This window comes from Chiloscyllium plagiosum, unplaced genomic scaffold, assembly GCF_037043375.1.
Source record: "Chiloscyllium plagiosum isolate Xiang-an unplaced genomic scaffold, Cpla_swu_hap1 HiC_scaffold_5, whole genome shotgun sequence".
NCBI classification, from domain to species: Eukaryota; Metazoa; Chordata; class Chondrichthyes; order Orectolobiformes; family Hemiscylliidae; genus Chiloscyllium; species Chiloscyllium plagiosum.
The window spans coordinates 138523643-138540662 of NW_028270143.1; the positions used below are offsets into that span (position 1 = coordinate 138523643).

Consider the following 17020-nt stretch of genomic DNA (forward strand, 5'->3'; position numbering starts at 1 on the left):
CTCTCCATCGCGAGAGTAAAAGTCACCGAATTGTGGTCACTGTCCCCAAAGTGCTCACCTACCTCTAATTCTAACACCTGGCCTGGTTCGTTACCCAGAACCAAATCCAGTATGGCCTCACCTCTTGTTGGCCTATCTACATATTGTGTCAGGAAACCCTCCTGCACACATTGGACAAACACTGACCCATCTAACGAACTTGAGCTATAGCTTTCCCAATCAATATCAGGAAAGTTAAAGTCCCCCATAACAACCACCCTATTACTTTCACTCTTCTCTTGAATCATCCTCGCAATCCTTTCTTCTACGTTTCTAGGACTATTAGGAGGCCTGTAAAAAATTACTAACAGGGTGAGCTCACCTTTCCTATTCCTAACCTCAGCCCAAACTACCTCAGACGGCGAGTCTTCATCCATCGTCCTTTCCACAGCTGTAATACTATCTTTGACAAGCAATGCCACACCTCCCCCTCTTTTACCCCCACCTCTGACCCTACTAAAACATTTAAACCCTGGAACCTGCAACAGCCAATCCTGTCCCTGTTCTACCCATGTCTCCGTAATAGCCACAACATCGAAGTCCCAGGTACCAACCCACGCTGCAAGTTCCTAATGTACCAACCCACGTTCCTAATGTGCCTGCTTCCAGCGCTTCGACTGGCAACGCGTTCCAGGCACCCACCATCCTCTGTGTGAAAACCTTTCCCCGCACTTTTCCCTTCTCACTTTCCCCCTCTCACCGTGAACCTGTACCCACTGACTCGCCACCCCACCCTTTCGATGCCTCTCAGTATGCTGTCGACCACTATCAGGTCGCCCCTCAGCTTCCGTCTTTGCAGTGACGACAATCCAAGTTTATTCAATCTCTCCTCACAGCAGAAGCGCTCCAGGGCAGGCAACGTGCTGGTAAACCTTCTCTGCACCCTCTCCAAAGCATCCACGTCCTTCTGGTAGTGTGCCGAACAGCATTGCGCGCGATATCCCAATTGTAGCCTAACTGGAGTTTTGTACAGCTCTTTGTACAGATCATTTATTTACACGTCACAAACAACAAAGGTCCTAGCACTGAGCCCTGCGGGACGCCACTAGTTACTGATCTCCTTTCCGAAAAATGCGCCCCGAGTCGGTTTTGTATCCAGCTAGCCGACTCACCTCAGATCCCACGAGACTCTACCTTTTGTAGCAGCCTGCCGTAAGATGTGAAGCGATCCAGAAGAGATTACTGACGCAAAGGTGACTACACTTAAATGAAAGTGCTGGGAATGGCAACCGTGATGGAACTCGCAGCCAAGGAAGGTCAACACCTCACAAAATGGTGGCTGAGAGTTCACAAAATGGTGGCCCAGGGACAAGCACCAACGCAGACACAAAACTGCCACTGCTGTGGAAACACATGTCAGGCAGCAGCAAATTGCTGCTGGAAAGAAGCTGTGTGCAGAAACTGCAGCATTAAAAAAGAATATATTAAGTGGGTGCGCTCGGGGGAGAAAGTACCAATAACCTGCAGCGAAAGTACAGGAAGAAATCCTAAATGGTACAAAAAGGGCAAGAAGACAAAAGCCCAGGCGCACAAACCAATGAGGTGTTGTTGTTACAGATACTGGCGATAGCTGCCGACGCCCCGGTCGCTCCCTTACTGAACGGCAAACCGGTAAGAATGGAGGTGGACACCGGTTTCATTGATACGGCTGAGTCACGTTGCGCTGCAACCTTCAGAAACTGAGCGAGGAACACACACAGGTGCTTTCACGGTGGGAACGTTCAGTTATACGGTCAGTCTGAAGACACAGCCTGCGCGTCAACAAAGGAAATCTTAGAGCTTTATGGGCAAGAATGTGGTTGGACAGAATCAAACTCAACTGGGCCGAAGGCAATCACTTGTCAAGATTCTGAGAGTGACTGATCAAGAATTCTAAAGAAGCACGCTATTGTTTTCAATGGGATAGAGAAGCAGGACGCCGGGAGCCTTTGATAAGGTTCCACGTGGTAGGCTGTTGGAGAAAATGCAGAGGCATGGAACTGAGGGTGATTTAGCAGCTTGGCTTAGAAACTGGCTTTCTGAAAGAAGGCAGCGGGTGGTGGTTGATGGAAAATATTCAGCCTGGAGTCCGGTTACTAGTGGTGTGCCACAAGGGTCTGTTTTGGGACCACTGCTGTTTGTCATTTTTATAAATGACTTAGATGCAGGCATAACATAGGTGGATGGATTAGTAAATTTGCAGACGACGCTAAAGTCGGTGGAGTGGTGGTCAGTGTGGAAGAATGTTACAGGTTGCAGGGGGACTTGGATAAACTGCAGAATTGGGCTGAGAGGTGGCAAATGGAGTTCAATGCAGCTAAATGTGAGGTGATGCACTTTGGGAAGAATAACAGGAAGGCAGAGTACTGGGTCGATGGAAAGATTCTTGGTAGTGTGGATGTGCAGAGGGATCTTGGAGTCCCATGTACATAGATCCCTGAAAGTTGCCACCCAAGTGGATAGTGCTGTTAAGAAGGCTGTTAGGTTTCATTCGTAGAGGGATTGAGTGCCGGAGCCGCAATATCATGCTGCAACAGTTCACCTGCTGGTGTGTGCTAGGCGGTTTCCTTTCCCTTTGCTCAACGACCTATTTGCTGAACTAGCCGGAGGTCAGCTTTTCAGTAAAACTGAGCCCGGTAAACCCTACCTCCAGATGAGTGTAGATCCTGAGTTTAAATGAATGAGACACAATCTTATTGAAACATATTGGATTCTTACGTGGCTCGACAGGGTAAATGCTGAGAGGACATTTTCCCTCATGGGAGTGTCTAGAACTGAACAGAATAAAGAGGCACCAATTTAAGAGTGAGATCAGGAGAAACGTCTTCTCTCAGAGGGTTGTGAGTCTTTGGAATTTGTTGTCACAGACAGCTGGCACACGCTGCTTGTGTGAGACTGACTTTGCTGCCTCAGCCAGAACTGGCAGCATTCTAAGTGCAAAAGAAGGCAAGGGGGTGTTGTGCCAGTCCCTGCGTACACAGCCCAGGTGCCGGATAATCTGCAGTGCTCCTACCTGCCTTATTATCTTTCCAGGCCAGTTCCGGTCAGCAAACATTGGTTTGTTTGTTCTACGTTTTCTCACGTGCTGTTGTCGAGTTAGTGCTGTCTCTTTGCTTTTCCCAGTGAGAATTGACTCTCTGAGTAACCTGCCTCTGACTCAGTCATTCGTGATAGCACACACGATTCTGTCGCGGCTCCGTGAATCGGAAAATGGCTGAAACTCACAGTCCTTTGCCTCGTTTTTCCGGTCAGTCACATACGTACCTATCGATTCCGCCTGCCCTTGCAGTCTGATGAAAAGCATGTGCCTTAAATACGTCCCGATGATTTTTGTCCTAGCTCACAGTGTTCTCGAAATCTCTCTTTCAAGTCATCAAAATCAAAACGACTGAACCCCGAGATAGCTTCATCCCCAGCAGCATGCAGCAACGTAGCACAGTTGACCTTCTCTTGTTTTTCTGAAATGTCGCTCGCGAGTATGAAAAGCTGGTGGGCAGCTACGGTTGCTGCGACTCCCAAATTCTGACACCATGTGGTGTGATCGGGGCCCGGCGTTGGCGGGAAGGTGCAGCACGCAGCAGGGGTCCGAGGGGATGACATTGAGAGCAAGTGTCAAGGTGCGCAAGAGACAGAGATGGCGAGAGAAGGATAGGGAGCGGGAGCTGAGCAGCCACCTTAGAACAGACGAGTTTGAATCGACTCACGCCCGGTTGGATGTGAGGTGTGAGAAATGAAGCACTTGGTACTCAAACCCATCCAGCAGACACAAAGCACCGAAAGCCTGAGTTATAAACATGAAGCTGTTTTTAGATTTATAGATGAGGGGTGCACCGTTCCCGGAGGTACTGCAATACCAGGTCGATGCGTGGAGTGGACGGAGCAAGCCCCTATTCCATCTCCCTGCTCCAAAAATCAATTTAATATATGGTCCCCAGATAAGGGACGTATCAGATATTAAACTGATAAGAACAGATTTTTTTTTATTTCAAAATATACTTTATTCATATAAATAAATCTTTGGTACTTGTACAATTTGTCATATCGTTCATAAATATATACATTCCATGTCGTAAAGAACAGATTGAATTACTCAAATTTACAGTTATCCTATTTACAGTTCCCTTCATTAACCATCCAGTCTCTTATTATTTAGCTGTGGCTTCAGCGGAACCCACCTACTGAGTGGGTGCCCTGTTATATGAGAGCAAAGGAAAAACGTCTTTAACCCCCAGTTTATGGGGTTACCATTGTCCATTTGACTGTCCTGTCTCTGGGGTAGCTGTCTGCATCCCCATGGTGTGCACAAACTGCTGGACCTTCGCTGGGCTGAGGTAGCTATCCAGGCCCTCACTGGGGTCATTTACCTGCTCTGGTGTCATTGAGCCAAGGCAAGGGTCCGCACCGTCCAGTTCTGTGTCTGACAATGGGACTGTCAGAGGATCGCAGCTCTCAGTTACCTGTAGTTGTGGGACAGTGGGTACCCCCTGGTTCTCACTGGGTGGAGGGTGGACTTCAGGGGGTCCGTTGTTTCCTGGTTGGGAGGAAATGCCCTCCTCTTTATCTACGGCACTCTGTCTCTTCTTCTGGTGGTGATGATGTTCTTTGTGCCCGTCTTCCCCATCCGAAGAGCTGGCCGTCCCTCCCTCGTGCAGCTGTCTTTTCCCCCTTTGCTCGAAGGCTTTGTGGGCGTGGCCGGATTTTCTCTTCCTGTTTATAACAGGTATCCACTCCTCTGCCTGCTCGATTACCTCCTCCTCCATTGCTTCCATCTGCCCAGCGAGAGCTAGGATCAGCTGCTGTGTCTCTCCGCTGGCTGCCACCTCCTCTACTCCAGCCTGTTCTTCTTTCTGGGTGCCACCAGACTCTGTTTCCCTGCTGTCTAGGTGGACGTTACTGGTCTTTGGGGGTCCACGGCTCGCCTTGCCACCTCCAGCCATCTGTGCGTAAGTGGGGCCCCCCCGTCTTGGGCAGGTCTTGTACACGTGGCCCGCCTCTCCGCACAGGTTGCAGCTCTTTTCTTCCTGACAGTCCTTAGTCAGGTGACCCTCCTGTTTGCAGTTCCTGCAGATGGTCACTTTGCAATCCGCCAGCACATGTCCCGACTTCCCGCAGGCTCGGCACACTTTTGGCTGCCCTGCATATGTCAGGTAGCCTCTGTTCCCTCCAATTGCGAAGCTCGAGGGTGGGTGAAGAATGTTCCCATTGCCATCGACCCTCAGAGTCACTCTGACCTGTCGCTTACTGGTCCAGATCCCAAAGGGGTCGATCACGTCGGTGGCTTCTCCCTCAACTTGGACGTACCTTCCCAGGAAAGTCAGGACATCAGCCGCTGGAACATAGGGGTTGTACATATGGATTGTAACCACCCGGCTCCTCTGTGCAGGAAGCACACACAATGGGGTTGCCGACAAGATGGAGAACAGCGGCTCCCCTTCCTTCTCCTTGAAGACCTTCAGGAGCTGTTCGCACTGCTTCACGCTCCTGAAGGTCACATCAAAGTAGCCTGCCCCAGGGAAATCCTGCAGGCAGTACACGTCTGCTGCAGCGAACCCACAGCATCCTAGCAATACCTTCTTAATAAACAGGATGCGATCCACCGGTGTACGGCCCTCCACCTGCTTGACAGACACCCGGACGGTGTTTCGAACCCCCTGCCCAGGGCTGCGCGCAGCTGTTGAGGCCATAGCTCGGAGGTTGGCTGGTCCCTGAATTGGCGTTAGGCCGAAGCCAGCATGAAGATCCACCAATAGCAGGTCAGCACAACCAAACGATCCTCCAACGTCCAATCACGATCCAGCGATGATCTCCACTAGCTCTGATGACTCGCGACTCGCAACTCGACCCCCGTCCTGATAAGAACAGACACTTGATCTTAGCCAAAAGGCCGAGAAGCGATAACTACAATACCGCGGACTGCCTCAAGTCCCATTTGTCCTCCATGTTTTCAATCAGCTTGATTCTGTTCAAAGACTTGTAGATCACTGCTGACAGTTTCCCTGTCGCCGTAGTCCTCCCAGGATTTCTAACGAGAGCAGCAGGTCCGTTTACAGCAGTTGCTTTTTTTCCCCTGTCAGTGAACCACTGTCTCATGGTCATGTAGAGATCGTCAGTATCTCACCAATCAAGTGGGTCAGGGCTAAGCTTACGTGACTTCTCACGTGACCAGCACAGCGTTTTTGAGGAGGCGGTAACCAACTGCAGAACTGCACGCATTGAATGATACATTCAGCCTGTCATGTCTGCATCAGCTCTCTGCACGAGCAACTTCCCCAGTCCCACTCGCCCTGCAGCAAATATTCTCTCTTCAGATAAGTATCCGACCCTCCGACCAAAGTCACCATTGAATCTGCCTCCAGCACCCTCTCTCTCAGGCAGTGCACTGCATATTCTCACCACTCGCTGAAGATGCTTGGGCCTAGGACGCTACCTCGATGAAACGTGACACGTAGAGAAGAAAGCAATAGATTCAGCCGAGCCCTCCATGTCTTTGATGTGTGTGGATGTGCCTGCAGTTAGAACATTGCACAGTACAGGCCCTTCGGCCCACGATGTCGTGCCGAGCAGTTTTCTTAATCTAAGATCAACCTAACCTACACACCCCTCAATTTACTGCCGTCCAGCGTGTGCTCGCCGAGCAGTAGCTTAAATGTCCCTGACAGTTTGTGGGAGATTAGAAATGCAGTTAGAGATGTTGTTTTTGCAGATGGGTGACGGGGTGTTGTGGGGGGAGGGGAAGGGGAACATTACACAAACGGTCGCGGGATTCTTGCAGCATACCTAAGGCTAAGATTTTAACGAATATAGAGGTTTTTGTTTAAGAAATAGTTGTAAACTAAGAAATAACTTTAAAGTGTTGTAGCTGACCACAAAAGTAGCAGTAGGGGCATTTCACAATAAGCTTATAGTATGATAAGGGGAACTGGATAAAATAGCAGACAGGCTGTAACAGACAAGGACAAGGACAGCAGGGTAGTCAGATAAGGAAAATTAGAGAAAAACGAGTGAGGTAATCGGCTTATGATAGGATGGGAAAAGGGAGGCGTGATTCCGCAACTTGCAAACTGAATAAGAATGCTTACATGTTTTGTTTTCGCGCGCTTTTGCTAGCCTGATTGCTTGAGCAAAACGCCTGTTCTTGCAAGGCCGTAAAGAATTAAATGTTCTTGTTTCCAAGGCTTTGTCTCAGGCTGAATTGTGAGTGAGTTTTGTTTCTCACAGTTGCCGAAGGGCCTGTTGTTGCGCTGCTCTGTTCGACGTTCTAAAAATCTCAGCTGTTACCAATGTGAAAAATCCCTGCCTCCCCACAAGGCAAATGATTGGAGCAGGTTCGAATTCTGACCGAAAAATCTCACTGTCAGGAAATCTCGGCTCGCTCACCTTTACGAACAGTACCTCTTACAGACTAATCCATCTTGTCTTGGAAAGTGTGAACTCCCATCCCCCAACCCACCTCGTGCAAATGAATAGCACGACGGGGCGGGGATGTGAAGATCAATTTACAGCAAATCAGCCTTTATTGGTTCGGCTCCAAACATTCCAATTCGGTCTGCTTCCTTAGAATTGCAAATCAAGATTCAAGAGTGCTAATTGCAGCGCTAACAGCAAGCTAATGGTTTGATAGTGGCTGTGCAATCAAAAAGCAAGGTCTAAAATGCAAAATAAAGCAAAACACCCAGTAAGCAAAACCTCAGCATCTGTGGGGAAAAAGCAGAATTAACGCTTTTTCGAGTCCAGTGACCCTTCTCCCGAAGGGTGCAGCGAGTTCTGTTTTCGTCTAGACATTACAACCTGCAGCACCACGCGTGGAGTCAGTGATCAACTGCACCTTCACTCTATTGGTAGCCACTGAGCACGTACATCGATGCTTGCATCAGGACGAGACGAAACCTGAACCAAACGGACGGAGGCTCCGAAGCTCTCTGCCACCCTCTCACCTTCAATGCGCACTTGGATCCATCCGGCTGCTCCGCATCAGGAAGCATCAATGGGGCGGCCTCAATCAACAGATGGGAATCAGAAAGCTTCCCCACACAGTCACACAGTACAGAAGAGGCCCTTTGGCCCTCCGAGTCCGCACTGACAAAGCTACTCTAAGTCTGCTCTAGTCCCACTTTCCAGCACTTGGTCCGTAGCCAGGAAAGGTTATGACATTTCCAGTGCTCATCCAAGTAGTTTTTCAAGGTTTTGAGGTTCCCCGCCTCGCTACCCTCCCAAGCAGTGCATTCCAGACCGCCGCCACCCTCTGGGAAACAACTGCTTTCTGTCATGACCGCAAGACCACGGAAGGTCTGACGGCCCATAAGACGTAGGAGCAGAATCGGGCCATTCGGCCCACGCTCCGCCATTCGGTCGTGGCTCACAGGTTTCTCAACCCCGATTCTCCTGCCCTCTCCCCACAACCCTTGATCCCCTTATAATCAAGAACCTCTCTATCTCTGTCTTAAATGCAACCTCATCTCAGCCTGAAGGGACGACCCTTCACCCTGAGGCTGTACTTCCAGGTCCTCGTCTCGCCTACTAGTGGGATCATCGGGTTCAATTCCCGCCTCAGGCGACTGACTGTGTGGAGTTTGCACGTTCTCCCCGTGCCTGCGTGGGTTTCCTCCGGGTGCTCCGGTTTCCTCCCACAGTCCAAAGATGTGCAGGTCAGGTGAATTGGCCATGCTAAATTGCCCGTAGTGTTAGGTAAGGGGCAAATGTAGGGGTATGGGTGGGTTGCGCTTCGGCGGGTCGGTGTGGACTTGTTGGGTCGAAGGGCCTGTTTCCACACTGTAATGTAATGTAATCTAATCTAATCTTCTTCACATCCACTCTGACCAGGCCTCCCAGTAGCCTGTAAGGTTCAGTCAGATCCCGCCTTACCTTTCGAAACACCATCGGGTATAGACCCAGAGACCTCGTGTGACAAACCCTTCAGCCCCAGGGGGAACACGCTTGTAAACCTTCTCTAGACTCCCTCCAACACCAGCGCATCCCTTCCTTTGGTACAGGGCACAAAACTGCTCCCGATATTCCACCTGTGGTCAGACCAGAGTCTGATGCAGCCTCAGCAGCACGTCTCTGCTCCTTTTTTCTCGCCCGCTTGAAATGAATGCCGACACTGCATTTGCCTTCCGAACCATCGGATGAACCTGCATGTTAATCATGAAACAACCTGGAACTAAGACTCCCAAGACCCTCAGCGCTTCAGATTTGCAAAGCCTTTCCCTCGTTCAGAAAATCGTCTACCCGATTGTTCTTGCTACCAAAGTGCAAAACCGCACACTTGGTCACTTCTTTCCCCACTCGCCCTTCATCTCCACGCCCTTCTGCAGCCTGCCCGTTTCCTCAAAACTACCTGTCCCTCTCGCTATCTTTGTGCCATCTGCAAACTCAGCAAAAATGCCCGCCGTGGCCCTCATTATCGTCGACACCCCAATAAGGTCCCTGTCACAGCCCCGTCTACAAGGTATTTGCAGAAATTCACCAAAGTTATACACGTGGCCGGAGACTTTGGCACGTCGGGTCGATAACACAGGGCCCAGCGAGCCTGTGCCGATTCCTACTCCTTGTTTGGACGTGCTACTTGTTGCCCAGACGTGGTTTCAGTCCCGCCGTTCCGCCTCCCGTTCACGTGTCTAACAAGGTGAGCCTTAAACATAGAACATAGAAGAATACAGCGCAGTACAGGCCCTTCGGCCCTCGATGTTGCGCCGATCCAAGCCCACCTAACCTACACTAGCCCACTATCCTCCATATGCCTATCCAATGCCTGCTTAAATGCCCATAATGAGGGAGAGTCCACCACTGCTACTGGCAGGGCATTCCATGAACTCACGACTCGCTGAGTAAAGAACCTACCCCTAACATCTGTCCTATACCTACCCCCCCTTAATTTAAAGCTATGCCCCCTTGGAAAAAGATTCTCACTGTCGACCCTATCTAAACCCCTAATCATCTTGTACACCTCTATCAAGTCACCCCTAAACCTTCTTTTCTCCAATGAAAACAACCCCAAGTGCCTCAGCCTTTCCTCATATGATCTTTCTACCATACCAGGCAACATCCTGGTAAACCTCCTCTGCACCCGTTCCAGTGCCTCCACATCCTTCCTATAGTATGGCGACCAAAACTGCACACAATACTCCAGATGCGGACGCACCAGAGTCTTATACAACTGCAACATGACCTCAGTACTCCGGAACTCAATTCCTCTACCAATAAAAGCCAGTACGCCATATGCCTTCTTCACCGCACTATTTACCTGGGTGGCAACTTTCAAAGATCTGTGTACATGGACACCAAGATCCCTCTGCTCATCCACACTACCAAGTATCCGTCCATTAGCCCAGTACCCCATCTTTTTATTACTCTTACCAAAGTGAATCACCTCACACTTAGCTACATTGAACACCATTTGCCACCTTTCTGCCCAGTTCTGCAGCTTATCTATATCCCGCTGTAACCTGCCACATCCTTCCTCACTGTCTACAGCTCCTCCGACTTTCGTATCATCCGCAAACTTGCTCACCCAACCTTCTAACCCCTCCTCCAGGTCATTTATAAAAATGACAAACAGCAATGGTCCCAAAACAGATCCTTGCGGAACACCGCTAGTGACGGCACTCCAAGATGAACCTTTGCCATCAACTACTACCCTCTGTCTTCTTCCAGCCAGCCAACTCCTAATCCAAACCTCCAACTCACCCTCAATGCCATACCTCCGTGTTTTTTGCAGTAGTCCACCATGAGGAACCTTATCAAACGCCTTACTAAAATCCATATACACCACATCTACCGCTTTCCCCTCGTTCACCTCCTTAGTCACCTTCTCAAAGAATTCAATAAGGTTTGTGAGGCACGACCTGCCCTTCACAAAACCATGCTGACTATCCTTGATCACATTATTCCTATCCAGATGTTCATAAATCCTATCCCGAAGAATTCTCTCTAAGATTTTGCCCACAACAGAAGTGAGACTCACCAGCCAATAGTTACTAGGGTTATCCCTACTCCCCTTCTTGAACAAGGGAACCACATTTGCTAGCCTCCAATCTTCTGGCACTACTCCTGTAGACAACGAGGACATAAAAATCAAGGCCAATGGCTCTGCAATCTCCTCCCTTGCTTCCCGGAGAATCCTAGGATAAATGCCATCAGGCCCAGGGGACCTATCTATTTTCACCCTTTCCAGAATTTCCAACACCTCTTCTCTACATACCTCAAAGCCATCCATTCTACTTAATTGTGACTCAGTACTCACATTGACAACAATGTCCTGTTCCTGATTGAATACTGACGAAAAGTATTCATTCAATGTCTCCCCAATCTCTTCAGCCTCCACACGCAACTTCCCACTACTATCCTTGACTGGACCTATTCCTACCCTAGTCATTCTTTTATTCCTGACATACCTATAGAAAGCCTTAGGGTTTTCCCTAATCCTACCAACTAAGGCCCTTTCATGTCCCCTCCTTGCTGCTCTTAGCTCTCTCTTCAGGTCCTTCCTGGCTACCGTATAACTCTCAATCGCCCCAATTGAACCTTCACGCCTCATCTTTACATAGGCCGCCCTCTTCCATTTAACAAGGGATTCCAATTCCTTATTAAACCACGGCTCCCTCACACGACCCTTTCCTCCCTGCCTGACGGGTACATACTTATCAAGGACACTCAATAGTTGCTCCTTGAACAAGCTCCACATATCAGTTACGCCCTTGTCTTGAAGCTTACTTTTCCAAGCCACACATCCTAAGTCATGCCTCACCGCATCATAATTTCCCTGCCCCCAGCTATAACTCTTGCCCTGTAGTGCACACTTATCCCTCTCCATCGCGAGAGTAAAAGTCACCGAATTGTGGTCACTGTCCCCAAAGTGCTCACCTACCTCTAATTCTAACACCTGGCCTGGTTCGTTACCCAGAACCAAATCCAGTATGGCCTCACCTCTTGTTGGCCTATCTACATATTGTGTCAGGAAACCCTCCTGCACACATTGGACAAACACTGACCCATCTAACGAACTTGAGCTATAGCTTTCCCAATCAATATCAGGAAAGTTAAAGTCCCCCATAACAACCACCCTATTACTTTCACTCTTCTCTTGAATCATCCTCGCAATCCTTTCTTCTACGTTTCTAGGACGATTAGGAGGCCTGTAAAAAATTACTAACAGGGTGAGCTCACCTTTCCTATTCCTAACCTCAGCCCAAACTACCTCAGACGGCGAGTCTTCATCCATCGTCCTTTCCACAGCTGTAATACTATCTTTGACAAGCAATGCCACACCTCCCCCTCTTTTACTCCCACCTCTGACCCTACTAAAACATTTAAACCCTGGAACCTGCAACAGCCAATCCTGTCCCTGTTCTACCCATGTCTCCGTAATAGCCACAACATCGAAGTCCCAGGTACCAACCCACGCTGCAAGTTCCTAATGTACCAACCCACGTTCCTAATGTGCCTGCTTCCAGCGCTTCGACTGGCAACGCGTTCCAGGCACCCACCATCCTCTGTGTGAAAACCTTTCCCCGCACTTTTCCCTTCTCACTTTCCCCCTCTCACCGTGAACCTGTACCCACTGACTCGCCACCCCACCCTTTCGATGCCTCTCAGTATGCTGTCGACCACTATCAGGTCGCCCCTCAGCTTCCGTCTTTGCAGTGACGACAATCCAAGTTTATTCAATCTCTCCTCACAGCAGAAGCGCTCCAGGGCAGGCAACGTGCTGGTAAACCTTCTCTGCACCCTCTCCAAAGCATCCACGTCCTTCTGGTAGTGTGCCGAACAGCATTGCGCGCGATATCCCAATTGTAGCCTAACTGGAGTTTTGTACAGCTCTTTGTACAGATCATTTATTTACACGTCACAAACAACAAAGGTCCTAGCACTGAGCCCTGCGGGACGCCACTAGTTACTGATCTCCTTTCCGAAAAATGCGCCCCGAGTCGGTTTTGTATCCAGCTAGCCGACTCACCTCAGATCCCACGAGACTCTACCTTTTGTAGCAGCCTGCCGTAAGATGTGAAGCGATCCAGAAGAGATTACTGACGCAAAGGTGACTACACTTAAATGAAAGTGCTGGGAATGGCAACCGTGATGGAACTCGCAGCCAAGGAAGGTCAACACCTCACAAAATGGTGGCTGAGAGTTCACAAAATGGTGGCCCAGGGACAAGCACCAACGCAGACACAAAACTGCCACTGCTGTGGAAACACATGTCAGGCAGCAGCAAATTGCTGCTGGAAAGAAGCTGTGTGCAGAAACTGCAGCATTAAAAAAGAATATATTAAGTGGGTGCGCTCGGGGGAGAAAGTACCAATAACCTGCAGCGAAAGTACAGGAAGAAATCCTAAATGGTACAAAAAGGGCAAGAAGACAAAAGCCCAGGCGCACAAACCAATGAGGTGTTGTTGTTACAGATACTGGCGATAGCTGCCGACGCCCCGGTCGCTCCCTTACTGAACGGCAAACCGGTAAGAATGGAGGTGGACACCGGTTTCATTGATACGGCTGAGTCACGTTGCGCTGCAACCTTCAGAAACTGAGCGAGGAACACACACAGGTGCTTTCACGGTGGGAACGTTCAGTTATACGGTCAGTCTGAAGACACAGCCTGCGCGTCAACAAAGGAAATCTTAGAGCTTTATGGGCAAGAATGTGGTTGGACAGAATCAAACTCAACTGGGCCGAAGGCAATCACTTGTCAAGATTCTGAGAGTGACTGATCAAGAATTCTAAAGAAGCACGCTATTGTTTTCAATGGGATAGAGAAGCAGGACGCCGGGAGCCTTTGATAAGGTTCCACGTGGTAGGCTGTTGGAGAAAATGCAGAGGCATGGAACTGAGGGTGATTTAGCAGCTTGGCTTAGAAACTGGCTTTCTGAAAGAAGGCAGCGGGTGGTGGTTGATGGAAAATATTCAGCCTGGAGTCCGGTTACTAGTGGTGTGCCACAAGGGTCTGTTTTGGGACCACTGCTGTTTGTCATTTTTATAAATGACTTAGATGCAGGCATAACATAGGTGGATGGATTAGTAAATTTGCAGACGACGCTAAAGTCGGTGGAGTGGTGGTCAGTGTGGAAGAATGTTACAGGTTGCAGGGGGACTTGGATAAACTGCAGAATTGGGCTGAGAGGTGGCAAATGGAGTTCAATGCAGCTAAATGTGAGGTGATGCACTTTGGGAAGAATAACAGGAAGGCAGAGTACTGGGTCGATGGAAAGATTCTTGGTAGTGTGGATGTGCAGAGGGATCTTGGAGTCCCATGTACATAGATCCCTGAAAGTTGCCACCCAAGTGGATAGTGCTGTTAAGAAGGCTGTTAGGTTTCATTCGTAGAGGGATTGAGTGCCGGAGCCGCAATATCATGCTGCAACAGTTCACCTGCTGGTGTGTGCTAGGCGGTTTCCTTTCCCTTTGCTCAACGACCTATTTGCTGAACTAGCCGGAGGTCAGCTTTTCAGTAAAACTGAGCCCGGTAAACCCTACCTCCAGATGAGTGTAGATCCTGAGTTTAAATGAATGAGACACAATCTTATTGAAACATATTGGATTCTTACGTGGCTCGACAGGGTAAATGCTGAGAGGACATTTTCCCTCATGGGAGTGTCTAGAACTGAACAGAATAAAGAGGCACCAATTTAAGAGTGAGATCAGGAGAAACGTCTTCTCTCAGAGGGTTGTGAGTCTTTGGAATTTGTTGTCACAGACAGCTGGCACACGCTGCTTGTGTGAGACTGACTTTGCTGCCTCAGCCAGAACTGGCAGCATTCTAAGTGCAAAAGAAGGCAAGGGGGTGTTGTGCCAGTCCCTGCGTACACAGCCCAGGTGCCGGATAATCTGCAGTGCTCCTACCTGCCTTATTATCTTTCCAGGCCAGTTCCGGTCAGCAAACATTGGTTTGTTTGTTCTACGTTTTCTCACGTGCTGTTGTCGAGTTAGTGCTGTCTCTTTGCTTTTCCCAGTGAGAATTGACTCTCTGAGTAACCTGCCTCTGACTCAGTCATTCGTGATAGCACACACGATTCTGTCGCGGCTCCGTGAATCGGAAAATGGCTGAAACTCACAGTCCTTTGCCTCGTTTTTCCGGTCAGTCACATACGTACCTATCGATTCCGCCTGCCCTTGCAGTCTGATGAAAAGCATGTGCCTTAAATACGTCCCGATGATTTTTGTCCTAGCTCACAGTGTTCTCGAAATCTCTCTTTCAAGTCATCAAAATCAAAACGACTGAACCCCGAGATAGCTTCATCCCCAGCAGCATGCAGCAACGTAGCACAGTTGACCTTCTCTTGTTTTTCTGAAATGTCGCTCGCGAGTATGAAAAGCTGGTGGGCAGCTACGGTTGCTGCGACTCCCAAATTCTGACACCATGTGGTGTGATCGGGGCCCGGCGTTGGCGGGAAGGTGCAGCACGCAGCAGGGGTCCGAGGGGATGACATTGAGAGCAAGTGTCAAGGTGCGCAAGAGACAGAGATGGCGAGAGAAGGATAGGGAGCGGGAGCTGAGCAGCCACCTTAGAACAGACGAGTTTGAATCGACTCACGCCCGGTTGGATGTGAGGTGTGAGAAATGAAGCACTTGGTACTCAAACCCATCCAGCAGACACAAAGCACCGAAAGCCTGAGTTATAAACATGAAGCTGTTTTTAGATTTATAGATGAGGGGTGCACCGTTCCCGGAGGTACTGCAATACCAGGTCGATGCGTGGAGTGGACGGAGCAAGCCCCTATTCCATCTCCCTGCTCCAAAAATCAATTTAATATATGGTCCCCAGATAAGGGACGTATCAGATATTAAACTGATAAGAACAGATTTTTTTTTTTATTTCAAAATATACTTTATTCATATAAATAAATCTTTGGTACTTGTACAATTTGTCATATCGTTCATAAATATATACATTCCATGTCGTAAAGAACAGATTGAATTACTCAAATTTACAGTTATCCTATTTACAGTTCCCTTCATTAACCATCCAGTCTCTTATTATTTAGCTGTGGCTTCAGCGGAACCCACCTACTGAGTGGGTGCCCTGTTATATGAGAGCAAAGGAAAAACTTCTTTAACCCCCAGTATATGGGGTTACCCTTGTCCATTTGACTGTCCTGTCTCTGGGGTAGCTGTCTGCATCCCCATGGTGTGCACAAACTGCTGGACCTTCGCTGGGCTGAGGTAGCTATCCAGGCCCTCACTGGGGTCATTTACCTGCTCTGGTGTCATTGAGCCAAGGCAAGGGTCCGCACCGTCCAGTTCTGTGTCTGACAATGGGACTGTCAGAGGATCGCAGCTCTCAGTTACCTGTAGTTGTGGGACAGTGGGTACCCCCTGGTTCTCACTGGGTGGAGGGTGGACTTCAGGGGGTCCGTTGTTTCCTGGTTGGGAGGAAATGCCCTCCTCTTTATCTACGGCACTCTGTCTCTTCTTCTGGTGGTGATGATGTTCTTTGTGCCCGTCTTCCCCATCCGAAGAGCTGGCCGTCCCTCCCTCGTGCAGCTGTCTTTTCCCCCTTTGCTCGAAGGCTTTGTGGGCGTGGCCGGATTTTCTCTTCCTGTTTATAACAGGTATCCACTCCTCTGCCTGCTCGATTAGCTCCTCCTCCATTGCTTCCATCTGCCCAGCGAGAGCTAGGATTAGCTGCTGTGTCTCTCCACTGGCTGCCCCCTCCTCCACTCCAGCCTGTCCTTCTTTCTGGGTGCCACCAGACTCTGTTTCCCTGCTGTCTAGGTGGACGTTACTGGTCTTTGGGGGTCCACGGCTCGCCTTGCCACCTCCAGCCATCTGTGCGTAAGTGGGGCCCCCCCGTCTTGGGCAGGTCTTGTACACGTGGCCCGCCTCTCCGCACAGGTTGCAGCTCTTTTCTTCCTGACAGTCCTTAGTCAGGTGACCCTCCTGTTTGCAGTTCCTGCAGATGGTCACTTTGCAATCCGCCAGCACATGTCCCGACTTCCCGCAGGCTCGGCACACTTTTGGCTGCCCTGCATATGTCAGGTAGCCTCTGTTCCCTCCAATTGCGAAGCTC

General features: G+C 49.5%; 1 protein-coding gene and 2 pseudogenes across 1 annotated transcript in view; all 3 read right to left on the bottom strand.

The window, feature by feature from the left end:
• LOC148150048 (microtubule-actin cross-linking factor 1, isoforms 6/7-like) overlaps positions 1 to 17020 on the bottom strand; it is a 374112-nt gene that overhangs the window by 251818 nt on the left and 105274 nt on the right. The window lies entirely within an intron of this gene.
• LOC148150051 (U2 spliceosomal RNA) lies at positions 3839 to 4012 on the bottom strand (annotated as a pseudogene).
• On the bottom strand, positions 15661 to 15836 carry LOC148150052 (U2 spliceosomal RNA; annotated as a pseudogene).